Genomic DNA, 22817 nt, shown 5'->3' on the forward strand with positions numbered 1-22817 from the left:
GGATGCTGCATTGTTCTGGTCTGCTCACAGCATGACATTTTAACTGCAGAATATTTGCATAACTGCTGACCATTCTGTGCTACGACCGCTACGTGTCCATCTGCAAACCCCTGCACTATGGGACCCTCCTGGGCAGCAGAGCTTGTGCCCACATGGCAGCAGCTGCCTGGGCCAGTGCCTTTCTCAGTGCTCTCATGCACACGGCCAACACATTTTCCCTGTCCCTTTGCCATGGCAATGCCCTTGGCCAGTTCTTCTGTGAAATCCCACAGATCCTCAGGCTCTCTTGCTCACACTCCTATTTAATGGAAGTTTGACTTATTATGTTCAGTGCCACGCTATTATTGTGTTGTTTGTGTTCATTGTTTTCTCCTATGTGCAGATCTTCAGGGCTGTGCTGAGGATCCCCTCTGAGCAGGGACGGCACAAAGCCTTTTCCACCTGCCTCCCTCACCTGGCCGTGGTCTCTCTCTTCCTCAGCACTGTCCTCTTTGCCTACCTGAAGCCCCCGTCCATCTTGTCCCCATCCCTGGATCTGGCCCTGTCAGTTCTGTACTCAGTGGTGCCTCCAGCCCTGAACCCCCTCATCTACAGCCTGAGGAACCAGGAGCTCAGGAAAGCTCTCAGGGGACTGATATCTGGATGCATCTGGATCCTTTTCAGCTACCATGGACTGCCTGCTTCCTTCTGTCATTGGCTACCGGTGCACATCATAACAGGCCAATACTCTCCTTATGTATATATCTTCCACTTCTGATGCTGCTTTCTTCAAAGCAATAATGGTATTCATCCCCTCCAATTTAAAAATATTCCATATTTTGACATTCAGAAACTTCATATAAATGAGCAACTCACATTTTATTTAATGGAAATAAATGAACTTGCAACAATATTTTTGCTATGTTTTAATCTCCTCATCAGAGCAGCAGTGAACAGAAATGGGCACAGCTTTGTGGCTGCCCCAGCTTTGGGATGGGCCCTGGGCCTGCAGCAGGAGCAGCTCTGGAGGTCCCCAAGGCCGGGTCTGTTGTGCTGGCCTGGGCAGATGGGATGGCAGCAGGGGCTGCAGAGCTCTCAGCACCTCAGGGACAGGGGAGCAGGGCACACAGGGAGCCTCCTTTTCCTTTGGCCAGGCCCCGTGCCCATGGCTGGGGCTGAGTCCTGTGTGAGCTGCAGCTGCTGCTGTGCCCTTGCCAGGGGCTGAGGCCGTGGGGCCCTGCCCAGAGCAGCCTGGCCTGAGCAGAGCTGTAGGGCCAGAGCCGGCTGGGCTGTGCTGGGGAGAGGCCCTTGGTGCTGCCCAGAGCTCAGGGCAGCTGGCAGAGCTTGCAGGGAGCTGGGCTGGGCTGGGAGAGCCTCCAGAGAAACCATCAGTGTCCATCTCAGCCCGTGTGAGCGTGCAGGGCCAGCACTCAGTCCTGGGCCTGTGGGGCAGGGCCAGCGCCTGGGGGAGGCAGTGAAAACAGGCAAGTGGCCGAGAGAGGAGGCTGCTCTGTGCCCTTGGTGGCACAGACAGAGCAGGGAGGAGGCCCAGTGTGAAATACAAAGTTGTGTTTCATGTCAGGGAAATGAAAAGAATCTGTGTAATTGTAATTGTAGGACACAGTCATGGGACAGTTACAAAAATGAGTTCTTATAAACAACTGAGGAAAGCATGGAAGAAGGTTTTTTTGAACAAACTTTGCTTGTAATTACCTATTTTAAATTCCAAGCTGATACGTAAGAAGAGTCTTTGAATTATAACTTTGGAAGCTTATTTTATATTAAAGAATTTTAAACTGTAGTTTTAGAATGTAAAAAGACTTTCTCGCAGACAGGTTAAAAAAACCCATTCTGGATACAGAAGAAAATACTTCAGCTTGCTGATTTATGGTTCCTGAAAAAGGAAAACTGAACATCACTATCAAAGATGGATAGACCTGGAAAATAGAAGCTGGACCCCACATCTGGAAGCTGGACCCCACCACCTGGAATACATATCCTGGAAGTACATCCTGGAATATTGAAATTTAAAATAGACCACAATAGGTATTGAATAATGATGTTAAATATTGGAAACAGAAACTGCTGAGAAAAGCTTATGAATATGTGTGAATATAACCAATAAAAAACCAGCAAGTCCAGCAATCGGTGTGCAGTCGGAAGGGAAAATCTTTCCACTGTACCCAGCGCACTGTCTTTGCTCACACTTTACATGTTAACTAATTAATCATAAAATTGAATTGCTGCTTCATACATTGGCCGTGTCAAGTGTCTCATTTCTAACACCAGGACATTTGTCATGGCCAGCCTGTGTCCCCAGGCGCTGGCAGCCCTGGCTGCTGGGCCCAGCTTTGCGGGGCACTTTGGCTGTGGCCCAGCTCCATCGTCCTGCGGGGCTCAGGGCCTGTTCCCGGCCATGGCCAGCCCTGCCCGGCCTCTCTGCTGGCCCAGAGCCCGGCACAGCCCGGGGCAGGGCTGTGTGTGCAGGCCCAAAGGTGCTCTGGGCTGTGCAGGAGCTGGCAGAGGCTGCCCAGCAGGGAGGCCGTGGGGCACAGAGCCCCAGGGCTGCTGTGGCACCCCGGCACAGGGGCCGTTCCCACCCGCAGGGCTCCTGTCCTGCCCTGGGCCTGCACAGGGGCTGTGGCACCACGGCCGGGCCAGCGCGGCACAAAGGGGCCCCGCAGCCGCTGCCGGGGCTGGCAGCAAGGCCAGGCACAGACAGGGAATTGCTGGGCATTGCCTGCGCTGGGCAGGGCTGGCTGTGCCAAAGGAACAGCTCCACTGCCCTGGGGGGCTGCAGGAAAAGTCCAGAGCCCAAAGAGCCTCCATGGCTGTGCTGGAGACCAAGGCTGGAGGAGGGAAAGGCAGGGCTGCTGCGGGATGGGGAGCACTGAATTCCAGCACACCCCTCAGTTCTCTGATGATCCCAGCACCATGCTGGTCCCTGTTCCAGACTGGAGCAGAGCAGATGTTTATGGGACAGGAGCCCTGCAGGGCTGTCAGGGACCTGCAGTTTGCAAGGTGCTCTGCTCTTGCTCAGCTCCTCTCTGATGCCAATCCCAGCTGGGCACCTCAGGGCACAAGTGGCACTGCCTGTTCATGGGGACACAACTGATATCTGCTTGGAAAGGGGTCCAGGTTTTAATACTTGTACATTTCCTAATATACAAGCACATTTTTACTATCCAGGTCATTAGAGATCTTGAATGAAATGAAAAGTTTTCCCACCACGATCAGGAATTTCCAATAAGTGTACTGATATCCAAAGGAGAAATACTCATGTTCCTATCAACTTATGTCATCAATATTCTGTTTATTATTTCCTCTTGCTCTACCTTCAGATGTTTCCAGTTCTTCTGTTTAAATGGCCATGTCTAAGGACATCTCCATGCACAGCTGCTGGATCTATGTCCTTCCTGTTCTCCCAGGTTTCCTCCTGTACCTATTCTCTGGTCATTCCAATATGTATCCCTTGACTGGCTTCAAGCTTTGATCTTCAGGGAGTTGCCCAATCTTTCAGAAGTTTCAATAACTCCTTAGTCAGCATCTTGGTTGTATTTTTATCTTTTATATCACGTCTTCTTATGTCTTTGGCTAAAATTCTTCCTGTATCCAATCCCTTGTGGGTAGACATGCCAGATGTTGCTGGGATGTCACAAGGAGCTGAGGGAAGTGTTTTGGTGTTTATTAAATTTTATCATGTTCACATTTTTTATGTGAGCCATGAAGAGAAACTTTTCTATGCGTCCAAGTCTCAGCAGTTCCTGGTCCCTCAAAGGACACAAACCTGATGAGTTGTGCTTCCCACTCCAGTGGCTGCACTTGGACCTCCCTCCACAGCCAGAGCAGAGCTCCCTTGTCCCAGAAAGTCCCTGGCAGTGCGGGGATGAAGGAAACAGGAGAGGCTGTGGGGATCAGGTGCAGGGCAGAGCCAGGGAGCAGAATGACTTTTGCATTTTCTGGATCTGTGCCTTCCCTTGGGTTTGTTGTCTGACAAGAAATGAACATCCCTCTGTGTCTGGGGCAGCTCCTTCTGCCAGGAAAGCAGGTGGGAGTTGGAGCCAAGGAGCTGAAAGCTGCAGGTCCAGCCTGGGATGGAGGCAGCTCAGATTTGCACAAGGCTGCTCTGTGTGCCAGGGCTGGGATGGGGAAATGGTGGGGTGAGGGTAGGGACAGAGTCTGATTGATTGTCAGCCATGAAGGGTCTTGATTTTCATATCTATTCAAACTGCATGAGGAGGTACTTGGATTCAATGTCAATTGGAAATTGAACATATCAATGTATTAACAAGAAAAATACCTAAACAGAACCTAAAAATTGTTGTCTCACTGTCTTTTCAAATATTTTATTTTCACTTTTAATACACTTCTGAAATTTTCTTAATTAACCACATTTTTTTTTGAAACTAAATCAAATTATTCCCAGAGGCTTGGCTTGTTAAGGTGTTCTGAATGTTAATGAGCCCTGGGGCACTGAATTCCTGAACTGAAGAGCTGCAGGCTGAACAAGCCTCTGCAGAAGTCAAATCCAGCAGCAGCCTCGAAGTGTCTGAGGATGTCACAGCCCCCACTGAGGCCATCCCTGCCCAGAGACCGTGGGGGAATGGGCAGACAAGGAGAGCGTCCCTGGGGCTGGGCAAGCAGAACTCAGAGGCACCAGCGGCTCCAGGTGGGAAATGGAGTGTGCAGTGTGGCTGTGAAAGCCCTGCCTGGGCTGTGCCCAGCAGGACAGACAAGCTCTGACTCACATCCCCCAAACAACTCTCTCAATTATATTTTTCCAAAGAAATAAAATTGTTTGTGCACTCTGAGTTGGAAACACGTTAAAAATACCAACAAGAGATTCTCAGGAGCTTAAAACAACAGAACAGACTTTATGGCAACTTCAGAAAATCAGAGAAACTTCAGCAGAAGTTTTAATATTACATTCAATCACCAAAACCCACAATTCTCAAAGGATTACCTTGGCCCATTCAACTTCACAAACTCTAAGCCGGCTCAATTTGAAGTTAATCAAAATTAGCAAGAAGAGGGCATTAAAAGAAAAATACACAGAAAGAGGGAAAGATCAAAAAGATTTAGAGAAGCACCCACACAGCTACCAACTCCTGGATTCCAGCAGTGTTCAGATGGAAATTCCAAGAGGAGGTGGGGTCAAGATGTGTGCTTGCCTTGTGGTCAGCCTTAAATACCCCTTGCTCTTCCTGGGCCCTTCCCCCAGGTGGGACTTTGGGTCATTTGGTCACTCAGGGGCTGGACTGGGGGCTGCAGAGGTGGCTGTGGAGCTTTGCCTTTGGTGTGCCAGGGATTGGCAGACACTGCTGGGCTGGGATGGAGGCTCTGGGGGGATTGGGGTTACAGGGCAGGGCAGTGCTGGGGTTACAGGGCAGGGCAAGGCTGGACCTGCCCCTTCCTCCCACACACACACAAAACGTTTCCAGCCAACAATCTCCTCCAGTCTCTCCCAAGAGGCAATGTTGGAGGTGGAATCCCAATTCTGGCCATGGACACCTGGAGAAGCAGAGCAGTGCTTTCCTATAGGAAGGAGCCTTCCCCAGGGTTTTGGGTACAGATGGGAAGTGACCCTCAGGAAACCACTGCCAGCCAGACTTGTCCTGGCAACATTCCTATGGGAACAATCCCATGGATGTAAGGAAATTTGGCAGTGAAATCCCAGTTCTGGCCATGGGTGCCTGGAGGAGGACAGTTCTTTCCCACAGGAAGGAAAGCAGGGAGCCCCATTGCTGCAGTAGCAGATGAGAAGAGACCTTCAACATTCCAAGGCCAGCTGGACAAGCCAGGTAGCCCCTGGGAGACCAAACCAGCCAGACCTGTTCCATGTTCCCTTGGTCCCGTGGAGCCCCCAAGTGTCACCATGGTCCCCTTGGTTCCATGTGGCCCCACGGTGTCACAATGGATCCTTGTTTCCATGGTGCCCCACAGTGTCAGAATGTTCTACATGGTTCCGTGGGATGCCATGGTGTCACAATGGTTCCATGGGGCCCTGTGGTGGTGCATTCCCCCCTCCCCTTCTCAGCCCACCCTGTGACCTGAGAAATGCTCCTTCAGCCTCACCTTGGCCAACAGCCCCTGGGCTCAGCTCCTCTGCAGCTCATCACAAACACGGTGTGCTCCCAGGCACTGCTGCTGCCCAACGAGCTCCTGGTTTCTTTAGGAGCAGCCCTGGGAACTGTTTCTGTTCCCTCAGTGGCTCAACATGCCTGTTCTCACACTTGCAAGGAAAGCTGCTGATCCCGAGTGCGGCCAGGATGAAACATTGCTGTGACTAAAGCCCCTCTCTTGGGCCAGGAACAGCTCCAGAAGGAGCCCTTGGAGCTCTCCTGGGCCAGCGCCCTCCCTCTGAGCGGGGCCTCTGCCAGCCGGGAACTCTCCTGTGGGCTGCACTCGGGGTCCCCGAACAGCGACGGGGCCGGGGCCGAGCCCCCCACTCCTGCAGGCTCAACCCTGGGCCCGCTGGGGAGATGCCAAAGCATCCGCAGGGAGCATTTCCCTGCCCTGCAGGGGAATTTCTCACAGCTCCCTTGCACTGCCTCTTTCTGTCTGTGTGCACACACGAGTGCCTGTGCCCTGGAGAATGGGGCAGAAATGCTGCTCCCTGAGGGCTGTGAGTGCCTTGGAGATCTGAGTCAGTCAGGCCTGGAAGTAAGGTTAAGTCATGAGGTGTAAGCTAAGTGAAATGCTGCTTAGAGTTGTTCTTTTGCTAAGTTGAGTTTTCAGCAAAATTCAAAAATGTTAATTGTTATTGCACTGTGAAATCATTAAGTGATAGGTTATAAGTTAGGATAAATACTGTTAAGTGCTGTTCTTTTGCTAACCTGCAAAGCTGAAGGTATCAGGTTGAGGGTAATTTTAAGTTATAAGTTATGTGATTTTTAAGTTTGCACTCTATTAAGCTTTTAGGCTGTATTCCTTTTTTCCTTGTCCTCACTGTCCTTTTCTCATACACACACACACACAGGGACAGTTCTTGGTTCATTTCTGGTTTGATTGCCTGGATTTTGTTTGGTTTTGTTGCTGCTTTGTTTCCCTGGTGTTCTTGAAGTGTCCAGTCAGGAGCAGAGTGACTCTTGCCAAGGAACTTTGTGGTGCTGTCCCTTAATATTAAATCTGGGTTTTGCTGATCCCTTGCCAGGGATTTTTTAAGCGCTCTCAGCCCCTCGTTCATAACAGGGTGAAGGAGCCCTGGCCCAGGCTTTGGCCCTGGGGGACACAAGGACACTGCCAGGGGGTCCCTGTCCCCCTGTCCCACCCCTCAGGGTCCCGTCCCCCCATCCCCGTGTCAGGCTCTGGGGTCGATCTCGTGGAACATTCTCTGGGGGAGGCTGCGGCGCCGGGGACGGGGGGACCCGGGGGGACAGGGGACCCCGCTGTGCACGAGCAGCGTTGGACTCCTCTGGGGGGATTGTGAGGGGGGCTGGGGTGGAGTGACCTCCCCAGTGACCTCACACAGCCCCTGTGATGTCACACAGCCCCTGTGATGTCACACAGCTTCCTGTGACCTCACACAGCTTCCTGTGATGTCACACAGCCCCTATGATGTCACACAGCTTCCTGTGATGTCACACAGCCCCTGTGATGTCATACAGGTCCTATGATGTCACAGAGACCCTGTGATGACACACCACCCCTGTGATGTCATACAGGCCCTTTTTTTGATGTCACACAGCCTGCTCTGTGATGTCATGACCTACTTTGTGATGTCACAACCCACTTTCTGATGTCACAGACCCACCTTCTTTGAAGTCACAGCTTGCTCTGTGATGTCACGACTCATTCAGTGATGTCACACAGCCCGTTCTGTGATGTCATACAGCCACTCTTTAATGTCACAGCACACTCTATGAACTCACAGCCCACTCTATGATTTCATAAACCACAGTATGATGTCACAGCCTGCTCTGCAATGACACACACTCCCCTCTATGACATTTTACCTGCTCAATGACCTCACACAGCAAACTCTGTGATGTCATAGCCCAATCTGTGACCTCACACAATCCACTCTGTGCTGTCACACAGCTCCTCTCTGACATCACAGCTGCCCTTTGGCTCTGTGACACAGCCACAGAGGTGCTACTGTGACACAGCCCCCTCTGGGACATCTCACAGCCCCTGCCCGTGCTGAGCCCCTGTGAGCTCTGTCTGTGCCCTGCTGGTGTCCCTGAGATGCCCTGGCAGTGCCCCAGCCCTGCTGGGCTGTGCACAGGAGCTGCTCCTGGGCAGAGCTGTCTCTCTGCAGCGCTGCCCTTGCCAGGAGCTGCCCCTGTGCCAGGAGCCCGGCCCAGCTCAGCAGCACAGACACAGCACAAGGACTTGAATGACCCTCTCGGGCCTTTGGTGCTGTTTGCAGCACACTCAGTCCCTCAGAGTGGGATCAAAAACTTGTCAAGAATTCAGAGTCAAATTGAAACACTGAGGTTTCCTCTAGTTTAAGTGAGTCCTGCTGACAGGCAGGACTGAGAAAGTGTCCCCAGGTTCCAGTTAGAGCAGTGAACTGGAGGCAGGGATGACAGGTTAAGAAAAGCAAGGGAAAGGTGTGTCTCATGCTGAGCAAACCTGGATGTGTTGCACAATGCAAAATGCCAAGGCCTGAGCCCCAGCCCTTGGCAAGGCAGATCCTGTCCCTCCCTCCTTGCTCAGGGCTCTTCCTGGAGCACTGGGATGTGGGGATGTGCAATGCCAAGGGCAGCACCATGGGGCAGCCCCTGCCAGGCTGCTGAGCAGGGACAAGGAGGCAATGAGGCCCCAGGGCTGCAAGGGTCACTTGTCCTCTCCTGGCCTCAGGCCCAGGGCCAGCAGCCATGGCCAAAGTGCAGCAGGAGGTGGCTGTGTCAGGGCCTTTCAGCTGCTGCCCATCCCTGTGCCCTCTGCAGCCCAGGCTTTGCTACGGTGTCCATGCCCTGTGCCTCTGTCCCTGCAGGCTGTCCTCATCACCCGGCTGCCCCACCTGGCTGGCCCCTTCCTTTGCTGACACCTCTGTGTCCTGCCTGCCTCTGCCTGGGCACACAGAGCCTTGGGCTGCTCCAGACTCCTTCTGGGGGATGTGTTGCACCACAGCCCTGCCCTGGCAGGGAAATTCCTTTCTCCTGGTGTCCAGTCTGGGCCTCCCCAGCTGCACCGGGCATTAATTCTTTCTTTCTCTGGCTGTTTTGCACTAGGTGAAAAGGATCCACCATCTCTGAAACCACTCTTTAAACACTCTCATGGCTCTCCTCCACTGTCCTCAGTCTCCATCCCAAGGAGCACAGAGCTCCTTTGTCCCTGTCTAGTGCTCATGTGCCTGAGGCCTCCAAACCTCACATTGGAAGATCCCTGGGCCCTCTCCAAGGTGTTTGCAATGGAAAACATTCTGCTCATAATCTGAGAAAATTCACCAGAGGACAGGGCCAGACCGACCTGTCTGTCCTGGCTGATTTTCTCTGGGAGTAATCCTTGGTTATAGAGAATTTAGGAGGCCAAATTCTTATTTTGGCCATAGCCCCTGGACAAGAAGGCCAATTGTTTTCCATAGGAAGGAAGGAACAGAGACCCAGTGTTTCCTGGGCATATTCCAGGTGACCACCAAAGGCCAAGGCCAGCTGAGAGGGGTGGGTTTTTTCTGAGAGATACCCTTGCATGTAGGAAATTTTGTCGGGGAAGTACCAATTTTGACATTGGACATCTCAAAAGAAGGACAGATTTTTCCATAGCAAGGAAAGCACAGAGCCCCGGTGCTCCAGGAGCAGAGCAGAGGCTGCCCTTGACATTCCAAGATCAGACAGCCCTGTCAGGTGGCCCCTGGGTGTCCAAGCCAGCCAGACCTGCTCCATGTTCCCTCGGTTCCATGGGGCCCCACAGTGTCCCAATGGTCCCTTGCTTCCATGAGGCCCTGAGGTGTCACAATGTCCCCTTGGTCACACGGGGCCCTGAAGGCTCTGAATGGTCTCCATGGTTCCATGAGGCCCCCCAGAGTCACAATGGTCTCTGGGTTCCATGGAGCCCCGCTGTGTCACCGTGGCCCCTTGGTTTCATGGGCTCCAGGGGTGCCACAAGGATCCCCTTGGTTCCATGAGGTCCCCACAGTGTCCCTGTGATCTCCACAGGAAGGGAAGAACCGAGCCCCACGGTGGCAGGGGCAGTCACCAGAGGCCAAGGACAGCCAGGCTTGACAGTGCTGGCAGATTTTGTCTGGGATCAGCTCTGGGATATCCAGAATTTTAGAGGTGGAATCCCAATTTCAGACATGGACACCCGGAGGAGAAGGACGGTTCTTTTCCACAGGAAGGAAAGCGCGGTACACTGGTGTTTCAGGGCCAGATGGATAGCAGCCATCAGAGGCCAAGGCCAGCCAGACCTCTCTGTCCTGGTAGCTTTTGTCTGAAAGCAACCCTTAGATACAGGGAATTTCGGACATGGAGACACATATTGGGCCATTTTTGCATTGACAAGAAGGACAGTTCTTTGCCATAGGAAGGAAAGAACAGAGCCCAAGTGTTTTAAAAGCAGAGGAGGAGAGAGGTGCCTCCTTGGAGGCCAAGGCAGCCAGGCCTGTTTGTCCTGGCAGCTTTTTTCATGGAGGAATCCTTGGGTACATGAAATTTGGGCGGAGGAATCTCAGTTTTGACCACGTACACGTTGAGAAGGAAACTTCCGTAGGAAGGCAAGTACTGAGCCGCAGTGTTTTGAAAGCAGGTGAGAGGAAGCTCTCAAAGGCAAAGCCAGCCAGACCTGTCACTCCTGGCATCTTTCATCTCAAGGCTATTTTTGGACAGAGGGCATTTTGGAGGTGAAATGTCAGTTTTGGCTGAGGGCGCCTGGACAGGATGAAGAGTTCTCTTCATTAGGAAGGAAAGCCCAGAGCCCCAGTGTTTCCCAGGCACATGAGTGCCCCCCCTCAGGAAACCAAGACCAGCCAGACTTGACAGTCCTGGCAGCCTTTTTTGGAAATTTATCCTTGGCCATAGGGAATTCTGGAGGCAAATTCCCAAATTTGACCATGAATGCCTGGTTGAAATAGATGTTTTTTCCCATAAGAAAGAAAAGTACATGGTCCCAGTGTCTCAAAGGAAGATGAGAGGCAGACAGGCCGTTGCTTCCTACCCTGGCTCTGATTGGACAAGACACTGGTAGTCCCACCCAAGGGCGGGCCCATAGAGGCCCATAGCCCTTAAAAGCCGGAGCACGAGGCCAGCCCATGGTGTGGCTCCTGCCTTCTCCTGGGGTTCCTGTGTGAGCGACGCTGGAACCCGAGCAGCTGGTACCTGTATGTGTGTCCTTCTATAGATCAGCTGTCTTGCTGTTGTTCTCTGTTTCTTCTTCTTCTGATCCTGCTTACCTTTCCTGGAACATTTTTGGGAAACTTAAGATCTTCAGGGTTAAAGGTTTCTATGTTAAATGAAGTTAATGCTATGATAAGAGTTTTAAGTTGAACTGCATGTTGTGTTAAGCCCTTTGCCCAAGTTCCCTGACTGTCTGTATTTTGCCAGTAAAATGTTGTGTCATTGTGCCCTCTTAGCTCCGTTGGTTACAGCACGGTGCTGGTATCACCGAGGCTGTGGGTTCAATCCCTGTGTGGGCCATTCACTTTAGAGCTGCACTTGATGATCCTTGTGGGGCCCTTCCTGCCAAGAATATTCTCTGCCTCTGTCCATGTTGAGAATATCTGGTTGGTGTTTCTCCTGAGCTCCAGAGTCAAGTAAAGGAACCTTTGGTTCCCCCAGCATTTCAGTGTTCTGGGGTGTTGCAGCCCTGCAGGCTCACAATGGCCTCTTGTTTCCATGAGCCCCACAGAGTCACCCTGGCCCCTTGGTTCCGTGGGCCCCAGCAGTGCCACAGTGACCCCTTGGTTCCACAACTTCCCACAGGGTCACCCTGGCCCCTTGGTTCCAGCAGGATCTGCAGTGTCCCACAGGTTGGTGACATTTGTCCTTGCTGCCCCTGCCATCCCTGCCCCACAAAGAGCCCCGAGGCAGCCGTGAGGGACAGGCCCTGCTGTCCCAGCCTGGGCTCAGGGCTTGGCCTTTCTGCTCCCTGCAGCCAGCCCAGGCCTTGCTCAGCATTGCAGTTCCCTGCTCACAGCCTTGGGCTCCCTGCAATCCTGCCCTCAAGGATCTGCTCTCAGCAGTCCCTGGGGAGCCTTGGGCAGTCCCTGCCCTCACTGGGGCCCATTGATGCTCCAAGGGACTTGGAGTTTGGCTTCTGCCTCCTGGAGCAGCTTCTGCAACCTTCTCTCAGTGCCTGGGGGTGCTGGACTCAGCCCCAAATCCACTGCAGGGCTTATTAAAATACAGAAATCCTTCATGGGCTCTTCCTTTTCCTTCAGTTGTCTTCAAGTCTCTAGGGCTTGTGCAGCTGATTGGATTGGGTTTGGAGTTCTTTTAACGAGGAATATTGCAAACTGCACCTCATGACTTTTTCTTGAATCAGGTGAATATTTTTTTTATTTTTCAGTTCAGGGAAGAGCTGATAAAGGCCTTCCCCAGGTGATCTTGATGCTGAATGTGTCATTCTAAGGTATGGGCACAGAGAAGGATGATCCCATTGCAGGCTGACCCTGTTGGACAACCTGCTTCTTACCACAGCCTCACCATGTCTGAGATGGCCCACCTGGGACTGACATCCCTGTGCCCTGCATCAGAACCTTGTCCCCTGAGCTCTGCAGCTCCATGTCCCAGCCCATTGCACCATGTCCTAGCTGCTCTCCTCAGGGCTCTGCCTGCACACAGGCCCAGGAGAAGTTTTCCTGTTTGTGAGGAAAGAATGGAAAAGCCTGAGTGTGTTTCCTGAACAACAAACTTCACTCTGGACCCACCTGCTCAGTCCAGGCTGCCTGGAATGATGTCACCTTGCTTCAAGGCACAGTGTGAGCAGAAATGATCTCTGTGAGCAGAATTCTCGGAGTCTTTCAGCTGAATTCTCTGTCCCCGTCCTCTCCCTGGCTCTCTGTTGCAGATGGAAGCTGCTGGTGCCATCCTCCCCTTTCACCTCTCTTTGGAAAGCAGCCAGATGTTCCCAGGTGTGTTCAGCAGGATTTGCTCCATGTTCCTACAAAGCTTTTGTGTTCCTCATGGAATGAAGGGGCCATTGTGGCACTGAGGGGGGACATGGAAGCAAGGAGCCCACTGTGACCCTGGGGTCCCCTGGAACCAAGGGCCCACTGTGACACACCAGGGCCACGTGGATCCAGTGGGCCACTGTGACACTGTGGGTCCAAGGAGACCATGGCCACATCACAGGAACCTCCTGGAACCAAGGAGTCCATGGTGCCCCAGCAGGGCTGCACAGAGTCCATGGTCCATTGTCACACTGCCCATTCATGGAATCCCTCGGGACACTCCAGAAGCTCTGGAACCAGGCAGGCCATTGTGACACTGAAGGACTTGATGAACCCAAATATCCCTTGTGGCACCGCAGGGCATCCTTGGAACCAAGGAAGCGCTGCTGACAGCACGGAAACTCCTGGAACCAGGGGCCCTTGTGGCACTGCAGAACCAGCACAGCTGCTGGACCTTGTCCCCTGGCCCTGCACAGCTCCTTGGGAGGCACGGCAGGAGCAGCACCCTGGGAGCCTCAGGAATGCCCCTCTGGGATCCATGGCACACACTGCCAGGGTCTGTAGTCCCAGATCCCAGCCAGGAAAAGATGTTCCTGCTCTTGAAGGGAAAGCTCTTAACAAGGAGCCACAAGCCAAGTGGAGCAATGTCTTACAGTGACATTTCACTGCCAGCCTTCATAACTACACCCAGGGTTGTTGTAGCTCATGGATTGGGAATTAAAACGGGGAGAGCCTTTGGTGGGAGCTGCCCTGTGTCAGGAGAGACACTGGGAGAGAAAAAGAGCAGGCAGAGGAAGGCAGGAGAGAAAGGAGGACACAAACACAATCAGCTGAGAAGGTGGCACTCTGAAAAACAAACTGCAACTGATGGAAAATGAACAGGACAGGAAGCAATAATTTTGAAAGTTTTCTTAACCATCAAAATACATCCCACCCGCCCAGTCCCACACAATCCTGATCCCACACCCGCAATTTGGATTCCACTTCTCCCAATCTCCTTCCACCTCCATCTCACCCTGGAGGCTGTGGAATTTAAGTTATTTTGGCATGGGACTGAGTTTTTTGAGGTGGGAAGAAGGCCTTTTGAGGTGGGTTTGAGGCCTTTGGGGTAATATGGAGTTGTTTTCAGTGGGTTTGAGTTGTTTTGAGGTGACAGATAAATCCATCTTGGGTTTTAGAATGCAAAGACATGGAGAATGCTGCCTGAAATCCCCCAAGAACCCACAGATCTTCCAGAATATGGCCCCAAACCCTAAATTCCCCCTCAAATGGCGGGACTTTTGACATCCGTGATCAATTTGTTCCTTTATGGTCCTGTTTTGGATGTTTTAAAGGGATGGAGTGAAATCAGAAGAAAATTATGGTCAGACCAAAAGGAGAACCAGCCAGGTGTCTTCCCAGCATGGATGACAGTGAATGTGATCACCAGGGCTCTGCCCAGTGTGGGTCTTCTGAGGGGGGATGAAGTTGGGGCAGTGTGGGAAGCTCTTCCACAGTTGTGGCACTCGCAGGGCTTCCCTCACTGGTGGCTCTGTTGGTGTCTGGTCAAGTGAGAGCTGTGGGTGAAGCTCTTCCCACACTGGGGACACTCGTATGGCTGTTCCCTGGTGTGAATCCTCTGGCAGCAGATCAGGCTGAAGCTTGTGCTGAAGCTCTTCCCACATTCCCTGCACTCATAGGGCCTCTCCCCAGTGTGGATGTGCCAGTTCTTGATGAGGGTGGAGTTGTGCTTGAAGTTCTTCCTGCAGTCGGGGCAGCCAGAGAGCCTCTCCCCTCTATGAATCTGCTGATGCAATAGGAGATCTGAGCTGGTTTGAAACCAGCTGGGAGCTGCAGCTGAAGCCCTTCCCACATTCCCCACACTCCTGGGGCCATTTCCCAGTGTGGATCATAGAGGGGTGTCAGGGAGCAGATTGGTGCCTCTGTTACCCAGGAGGAGGCAGTCAGAGAACTGCTGAGCCCCTTGGATGTTCATAAATCTCTGGGCCCAGATGGGATCCACCCCAGGGTGATGAGGGAGCTCTCAGATGAGCTTGTGAAGCCGCTCTCCATCATCCACCAACAGTCCTGGCTCCCTGGTGAGGTTCCAGAGGACTGGAAGCTGGCCAGTGTGACTCCCATTCACAAGAAGGGTGGGAAGGAGGATCCTGGTAATTACAGGCCAGTGAGCCTGACCTCAGTACCCAGTAAGGGAATGGAGCAGTTTATACTGAGTGTCATCATGCAGCACCTACAGGATGGCCAGGCTGTCAGACCCAGCCAGCGTGAGTTTAGGAGGGGTAAAGGGAGTCGGTCGTGTTTGACCAACCTGCTCTCCTTTAATGAGCAGGTGACCCGCCTGGTGGATGCAGGAAAGGCTGTGGATGTTGTCTGTTTGCACTTCAGCAAGGCCTTTGGCCCTGTGTCCCTCAGCACACTCCTGAAAAGCTGGCAGCCCACAGCTTGGACAGGAGCACTCTTTGCTGGGTTAGGAACTGGCTGCATGGCCGGGCCCAGAGAGTGGTGGTGATGGTGCTGCATGCAGCTGGTGGCCAGTGAGCAGTGGTGTTCCTCAGGGGTCTGTGCTGGGGCCAGCTCTGATCAATATTTTTATTGATGACATGGATGAGGGGATTGAGTCTTTCATTGGTAAATTTGCAGATGACACTAAGCTGGGAGCGTGTGTGAATCTCTTGGAAGGGAAGAGGGCTCTGGGGAGAGACCTGGAATCGTTGGATGGATGGGCAGAGTCCAATGGGATGAAGTTTAACAACTCCAAGTGCCAAGTCCTGCATTTTAGCCACAATAACCCCTGCAGCACTCCAGGCTGGGGACGGTGTGGCTGGACAGTGCCCAGGCAGAAAGGGACCTGGGGGCACTGGTGACAGTGACTGAACATGAGCCAGCAGTGTGCCCTGGTAGCCAGGAAGGCCAATGGCTCCTGGCCTGGGCCAGGAATGGTGTGGGCAGCAGGAGCAGGGAGGTCATTCTCTCCCTGTACTCGGCACTGGTGAGGCCACACCTCGAGTGCTGTGTCCAGCTCTGGCCCCTCAGTTTAGGAAGGACGTTGGGACATTTGAGCACATCCAGAGAGGGAACGAGGCTGGTGAGGGGCTTGGAACACAAGCCCTGTGAGGAACAGCTGAGGGAGCTGGGCTTGTTTATCCTGAAGAAAAGGAGACTCAGGGGTGACCTTCTCACTCTCTACAACTCCCTGAAAGGTGTCTGTGGTCAGGTGGGGTTGGTCTCTCTCTCCAGGCAGCAACTGACAGAAGAAGAGGATACAGCCTTAAGCTGAGCCAATGGAAATACAGGTTGGATATTGGGTAAAGTTTTTCACAGAAAGAATAATAAAGTCCTGGAATGGTCTGCCTGGGGAGGTGGTGGAGTCACCATCCCTGGATGTGTTTGCAAAAAGACTGGATGTGGCACTCGGTGCTGTGGTTTAGTTGAGGCATTAGGACGTGGGTTGGGCTCGATGATCTTGAAGGTCTCTTCCAACCCAGTGATTCTGTGATTGTGTGACACCACAGGGGTGGCAGCCCCAGCGTTCCCCTTTCTGTGACACCACAGTGGTGGCAGCCCCAGCATTCCCTCCATGGAAACGCTCCAAGGGAAGTGTCCAGAGCCACGTCCACTGGACAGAGCTGACCGGCCACTGACCACCCCAGCCTGGGCTGATGTGGGTTCCTCTGCAGACAGCTCAGGGAAGGTCCCCTTGGCCACCTCCACAGTGCCACAGCTGAGTGTCAGATGCAGTTACAGAGCTCTGCCCAGAGCTGCCAGGGGGAGTTAATAAAAAAAAAAAAAAAACCAAACCGATAGAAAACCCAAAAAACTTCATACCTGAACAAAAAGACCCACTCCAATAAAAAAGAAAAAGACTCCCCAAAAAACAAGAAATAAAAAAACTAAAGAACAAAAAGCACAACAACCACCACAAAAAAAACCACCAAAAAATCATCACCAACAAGAAAACCCATAACAAAAGCAAAATCACCAACTCATATATATTAAAGATTAAAAAAATTCCCTCCAAAACAAAAAAAAAAACCTAAAACCAAAGAAGAAAAACCAACCAACCAAACAAAAACCCAAAAAGAAAAACAAGAAAAAGAAACAAGGAAAAGATCTTCCCCCTAGCATAGCTGTTCCATCCTTTAGTTCTCTTACCTGTGTGGAGACAAGACCTGGGGCTGCAAAAATGAGCATTCATTGGGCACATTTGCAGGAAAAGCAGGTTTAGACAGGCTTTCAGTAGAACTGTTCTCAGCTGACTGAAAAAGGCCCCTTTGGCAGCTGCAGGGCCTTTGCAAGTGCAGACCCTAAAAACCCGGGGGAGAAAAGGGCTCTGAATTCCCCTGCCCTGACACACAAACCCTGTTCTCAGGCTGCTTCACACACAGGATCCTTCTGGAGGACTGTGCAAAGCTGACAGTCAGCTCTGCCTTCTCCATGTTCGGTGTCCTCAAGCTGCCTGGGAGAAGAAATTTCGGGTCAGCTCTGGTGGCACAATCCCTGCTGGCCCAGGGCACAGTGCCAGGAAGGTCTTTGTGTGCCCAGGCTTTGCTGCAGCCAAGGAAATCTCCTGGCTCAGGGTCACCTTTCCTGCTCAGCCAGAGCCGCCAGTGCCCCAGCAGCAGCAGAGAATGGCAGCATTGCCACGGGCTGGACCAGCAGGGGGAGATTTCCCCCTGGAGAGAGAGGCTCATGTTGCAGGTTTTGCCTTCAGGCAGCTCCAGATCCCTCAGCTTTGGTTGCACAGCAGCTGGAAATGCAAGGGCAGGAGCTCTGTTCATGCCCAGCCACAGCAGGGGACAGCAAGGACAGGGCCTGGCAGTGTGACATTTGTAGGCAGCTCCTTCAGCAAAAGCTGAGGGCTGGAACTGTGTGCAGAAAACAGCCCAGGGGGTCTCTGCACCCAGGCCAAAAGAACAAAGTTTGGGTTCTTTCCTGGCTAGGGAGCACCAAAATGGTTCCTTTTGAGGCCAAGGTTCCATTGGCGGCTGTTCTCCGAGCCCCAGAGGAGAGCCCAGGGGCCAAGGAACTGCGAGCGGGGACTCTGCAGGAGCCGGGACAGCGAGAGAGCCCGGGCTGAAGGTCAGCCCCGGGGCGGGCAGGGCCTGGGAGGGGGCACAGCCCGGGGGTCCCGCAGAGCCTCCCTGCTGCAAAGGCCCGGCTGGGACAGCGGGGCAGCTGCCGGGAGCCGTGTGCCAGGGCCGGGCCGCCGGTGGGTGTTCCAAGTGCCTCCAGGGGAGCAGCTTTTGTCCCGATCCGGGGGCATTCCCGCGGGGTTGGGGTCCCTGGGAAGGCACAGGAGGACCGGGTGGAAGTGGTTGGTTTGTGGGTTTGGTTTTTGCATGATTTTTTGTGGTGAGGTGATGGCTGGTTGGGATTTTAGTGTTTTGGGGGTGCATACAGGCAATGTTTTTAAGGGAAATGTGCGCAGCAGGGCAGCCCCAGTCGGGCTGTGGGAGCCGGGAGCGGCCGCCCGGGCCCGGAGCCGCCGCCTTGGGCCGGGAGCCCCCCGGGCAGAGCTCTGTGCTCGGGGCCAGGCCCGGGCGGCCCGGGGAGCGCTGGGCGGCCCGTGGGCCCCTGGCTCAGGCGGGTGTGTGTGGCCGGGCTGCGAGGGGATCATGCATGCTGTGGCCGGGCTGGGCCGGGCAAAGGCTGAGGGAGAGCGGGGGCAGCGTTGGCACAGAGGCCCCGGGCTCCCCGTGCCCCCCTGGCCACGCAGCCGGGCTCGGGGGCCGCCTCGCTCAGAGCCAGCCCCGGCTGCGGGGGTCCCCGGGGGCCCTGGGGAGGGGGCGGCGGGGGCTGGCGGAGCTCTGTGCCCGGGGCTGGGCGTGGCTGCCCAGGGAGCGGAGGATGCAGGGTCCCCCCGTGGTGGGGTTGCTCTGCCCGGCTCAGGGGCTGCACTGTCAGCCCAGAGGCACCTGGGGATTGCCTGGTACCAGCAGGGCTGGCAGGGAAATCTGGGAATGGGGGGAGCCTCTGCAGCCCCTCCTCATTGCCCAGAGCAGGGAGCCCCACAGCCAGACACAGCAGCCCAGATGTGCCCCCCTGGCCTGTGGTGCCTCTGGCAAGGGAGCAGCAGGAGACCCTGCAGGAGCCTGCAGACAATTCCTGCAGCACTTGGAGGATGACCCTGCTCCCCAAGGGACGTTCCCATGGTGCCAGCTTAAGGAACTGAAATGGGGATTGGGGCCAGAGAGGAAAGGCAACCAGGGTGTCTTGGTTTTGGAAGAACATTGTCTGCCAGGGAAAGCTTGAGTTTCCCTCGGAATGGAGAATGTAAACCCCGCTCCCTTCAGATTATTATAATTTTGCAATTAAGGGCTTTCAGGTGATTATTTGGGAACAGGAATACCAGTTCTTTACTAGGAATATTATAAATACAAATGTAGTAGTACAAAAAAACAAGCAAAGGAGCAAAAATCCGAGAAACCATGAAAGGGTCAGAAAACGAGCAGTCACCTTGTTCGTCAGGGTGTTGGGAGAAGTCCAAATAAATCCTCCTGGAAAAACAAATGTGGTTCTGTTGGAGTAGAGATGATCCTGTAGAAAGGGTCCAGTGGAGGTGAGATGGGTCCAGTCTTCCTCTGCAATCCAGTGGAAAACAGGATACCCTGCTGTTCCTGAATCTCAGGGTTTTTTAGGTAGGAATGGTTTTCTCCCCCCTCTGGGTGAAGCATCTCCCAATGGGATGATGTAATGGTTTCAGTCATGTGGTGAGCCTTAATTGCCCATTACCAGAAGATTTTCCCCCTGGAGGGAGGCCAGGGTGTGGAAGAGATAAGGAACATTGCTCCACTGGGTTTTAACAGCTGGCCCATTATCAGAAGGCACCCACCCCCTCCCCCCTGGAGTTATGAGGAATGGGTCATACAAGAGATAAAGAAAACATCTCCCCAAGCAGTTTGAACAGATGGAAAAAGAGAATAAACATTGTTGCATAACCCAGGACACAGGGATGGGCTGATTGCAAGGGTGAGAACAGAGGTGGGCAAGAGGAAGAAATTTGTAGCAGGAAGAGGAAAGGAAGCCAAAGTGAAGCAAAGGAAATGCTCAGGGCAGTTTAGCAGTGCTGGCTCTGAGCAAAAACGTCTGCAGGGGCACAGGAAACTCCCAGCTGATGGGAACAAACTTTGTGGCTGACTGCAGAGGCCACCACAAACCTGAGTGGTTTTTAGGCTGCAGGGCTGCAGACGGGGGATGTTGTTGGCAGGTGCATGAGGCCGCTGTGGGACGCTGCCCGGGGGTGTCCAGCGCAGTGGGGATGGATCAGGCTCTGCTCTGCTGCTCCTTCCCGTCTCCCCCAGGGACCTTGCAGAGCCCCAGCCATGCTGTTTGCCCCCAGCCTGCCCACGGCCAGCCTGGGGCTGCTGACGGGGCTTTTCTGTGCTGAGCATTGGCCTGGGCGTGTTCTGGAGAGAGCCTGGGCAAGGAGCCAGGGGTCCTGTCTTAGGTTGCAATGTAAGATGGAACTAAAAGTAGATATTTTATTACCATATTTTAAATATAGGTGGGGCAGTGTCCTTTATCTCTTCTATGACCCCTCTCCTAGGGGTGGTTTCTTCTTTTAATGGGCCAATTGTTAAAACCAGGCAGGGCAGTTTTCTTTATCTCTTCCATGACCCATCCTCCCTCCAGGGCGATATCTTCTGTTAATGGGCCATTGAGTCTCCCTGCATGACTGATTAAATTTCACCATCCCATTGTGAGATGCTCCACCCACAGGGAGGAGCCAGGCATTCCTACCTGGATATAATCTGAGATGGGAAACACCAGAAGCAGCCTGTTTCCACTGGATTCCCAGAGGAACACCAGACCCATCTACACCACAACTGGACCTTCAGAGGAAATTTATACCCTTCTACAAGATCAAAGCCACATCTGTGACTCCAGGAGGACTGCAGCCACGATTTGATTGAACTGCTACCAACAGCCAGAGTAACCGGGTGTCAGGCTGTATTCTGACTCTGTGGTTTGTTTTTCTTTTCTGTTGCCACATTTTTAGTTTAATTTTTAATTTTTTGGTTTAGGTTGTGGATAAGAGGAAGATGCCCCAGGACAGCCAGGCAGGTGTAGAGAAAGTCACTGTCCCTTTCCCCCTCTCCCTTGCTTCATCTCCCAGCCCAGCATGGCCCCCGGCTGCAGGACAGCCCCGCTGCCGACGCCGTCCTGCCGGGGATGCACTGGGGGGATCTACCTCCCCTTCTCTTTGGCACAGAGGCAAATCCCATCCTTTCCTTTTTCTTCCTCCCCCAGACAAGAAGCTGAGGATGGAGACCAGGAAGGTCAAATCCCCACAGCAGAACCTCATGGAAGAGGCCATTCTGAGCGGCTCCACAGTGCAGGAATCCAATGAGGAGGAAAAGCCCCAGAGATGTCACACAAAGAAGGGCTCCAAACTTATCCAAAGGTCATCTGATGAGGAAACACCCACCCTGTGCCAGGACCGTGGTAAAAGATCCAGCGAGAGCTCAGACCTCGTGGCCCATGAGCAGCACCAGTAAGGGAAGCCCTGCGAATGCCCCGACTCTGGGAAGAGCTTCATGTGCATCTCCACCCTCATCCCCCATCAGAGGACCCACATTGGGAAGAGCCCTGGTGACCCACATTTCCCTTAACCCATGCTGGGAAGACACCTGTCCCTCTCCCTGCCCTTAGCAATGATGTGAGGTTAGATGAAAGAACGGGAGGGTCTGGCCATTGGCTCATTGTATTTGATCTCATCTCAAATGATTGAGAGGGGCAGGAAAGGGATTCTCTTTTCCCCAGGGTGAAGGGTGTTCTTTCAAGACGGGAAGAAATACATGGCCAGGAAGAGCCACTAGTTGTTGTAGTTTTCTCTGTATGTTGTTTTTCTAACTCCTTCTGTTATCAATATTTTTTCTGTTCCCATTTGTTCCTTATCTTGTTGCTTTTCCCAGTACATTGTTCTTCTCCCAGCCTGGCATCTTTGCCTTTTATACTTTCAGGGGGAGGCTGGAGGGCAGTGAGCAGCAGCACGGTTTTAGCAGGAGCAGGAAATTGGGGAATCCCATTCCTAAAGCCCGGCCCATGGAAACCGAGCATCCCAGCTGGTGCCAGCCCTGGCTGCCCTGGCAAGAGCCTTGGGAGCGGGTCCCTGGCTGGGGCTGTGGGAGCCTCTTCCCTCTGGTGCCCAGGGACAGGAGTGCAGGAACGGCTGGAGCTGAGTCGGGGCAGGTTTGGCTTGGATGTGAGGAGAAGGTTTTTCCCCCAGAGGCTGCTGGGGCACTGAACAGGCTCCCAGGGAAGGGTCCCAGCTCCAGGGCTCTCTGAGCTCCAGCAGTGTTTGGACAGCGCTGCCAGGCCCAGGCTGGGATTGTTGGGGTGTCCTGAGCAGGGCCAGGAGCTGGACTGGAGGATCCTGAGGGGTCCCTCCCAGCTCAGCCAATTCTGTGGTTCTGGGATCCCATGGGAATGGGAATGGGATGGAAAATGGTTGCCATGGCAACGGACTCTGTCTCCAGGGCTGAGCTGGTGTCCATGGCAACCACCCCGGCATGGGGTCTGCATGGAGATGCCAAGGGACTGAGCATGGCAACAGGGGCTGGGGTGGTTGCCATGGAAACTGACCATGGCAACAGGGGCTGGTGGTGGTTGCCATGGAAACTGACCATACCAAGAGGGGCTGGTGGTGGTTGCCATGGAAACTGACCATAGCAATGGGCCCTAGAGATGTTTTCTTTCTCAGGAACTGAGTTGTCACAGCCCCTCAGAGGGATTCCAAGGGCACTTTCCAGGAGTCTCCAGGCTGTCCAAGAGCTGGAATGTC

At 53.5% G+C, this 22817-nt stretch overlaps 1 pseudogene; it reads left to right on the forward strand.

Annotated features, from left to right (window-relative positions):
- Positions 1-77: 77 nt before the first annotated feature.
- LOC134562327 (olfactory receptor 14J1-like) lies at positions 78-21531 on the forward strand (annotated as a pseudogene).
- Positions 21532-22817: the final 1286 nt, after the last annotated feature.

Source organism: Prinia subflava, chromosome 27 (assembly GCF_021018805.1).
Source record: "Prinia subflava isolate CZ2003 ecotype Zambia chromosome 27, Cam_Psub_1.2, whole genome shotgun sequence".
Lineage (NCBI taxonomy): Eukaryota > Metazoa > Chordata > Aves > Passeriformes > Cisticolidae > Prinia > Prinia subflava.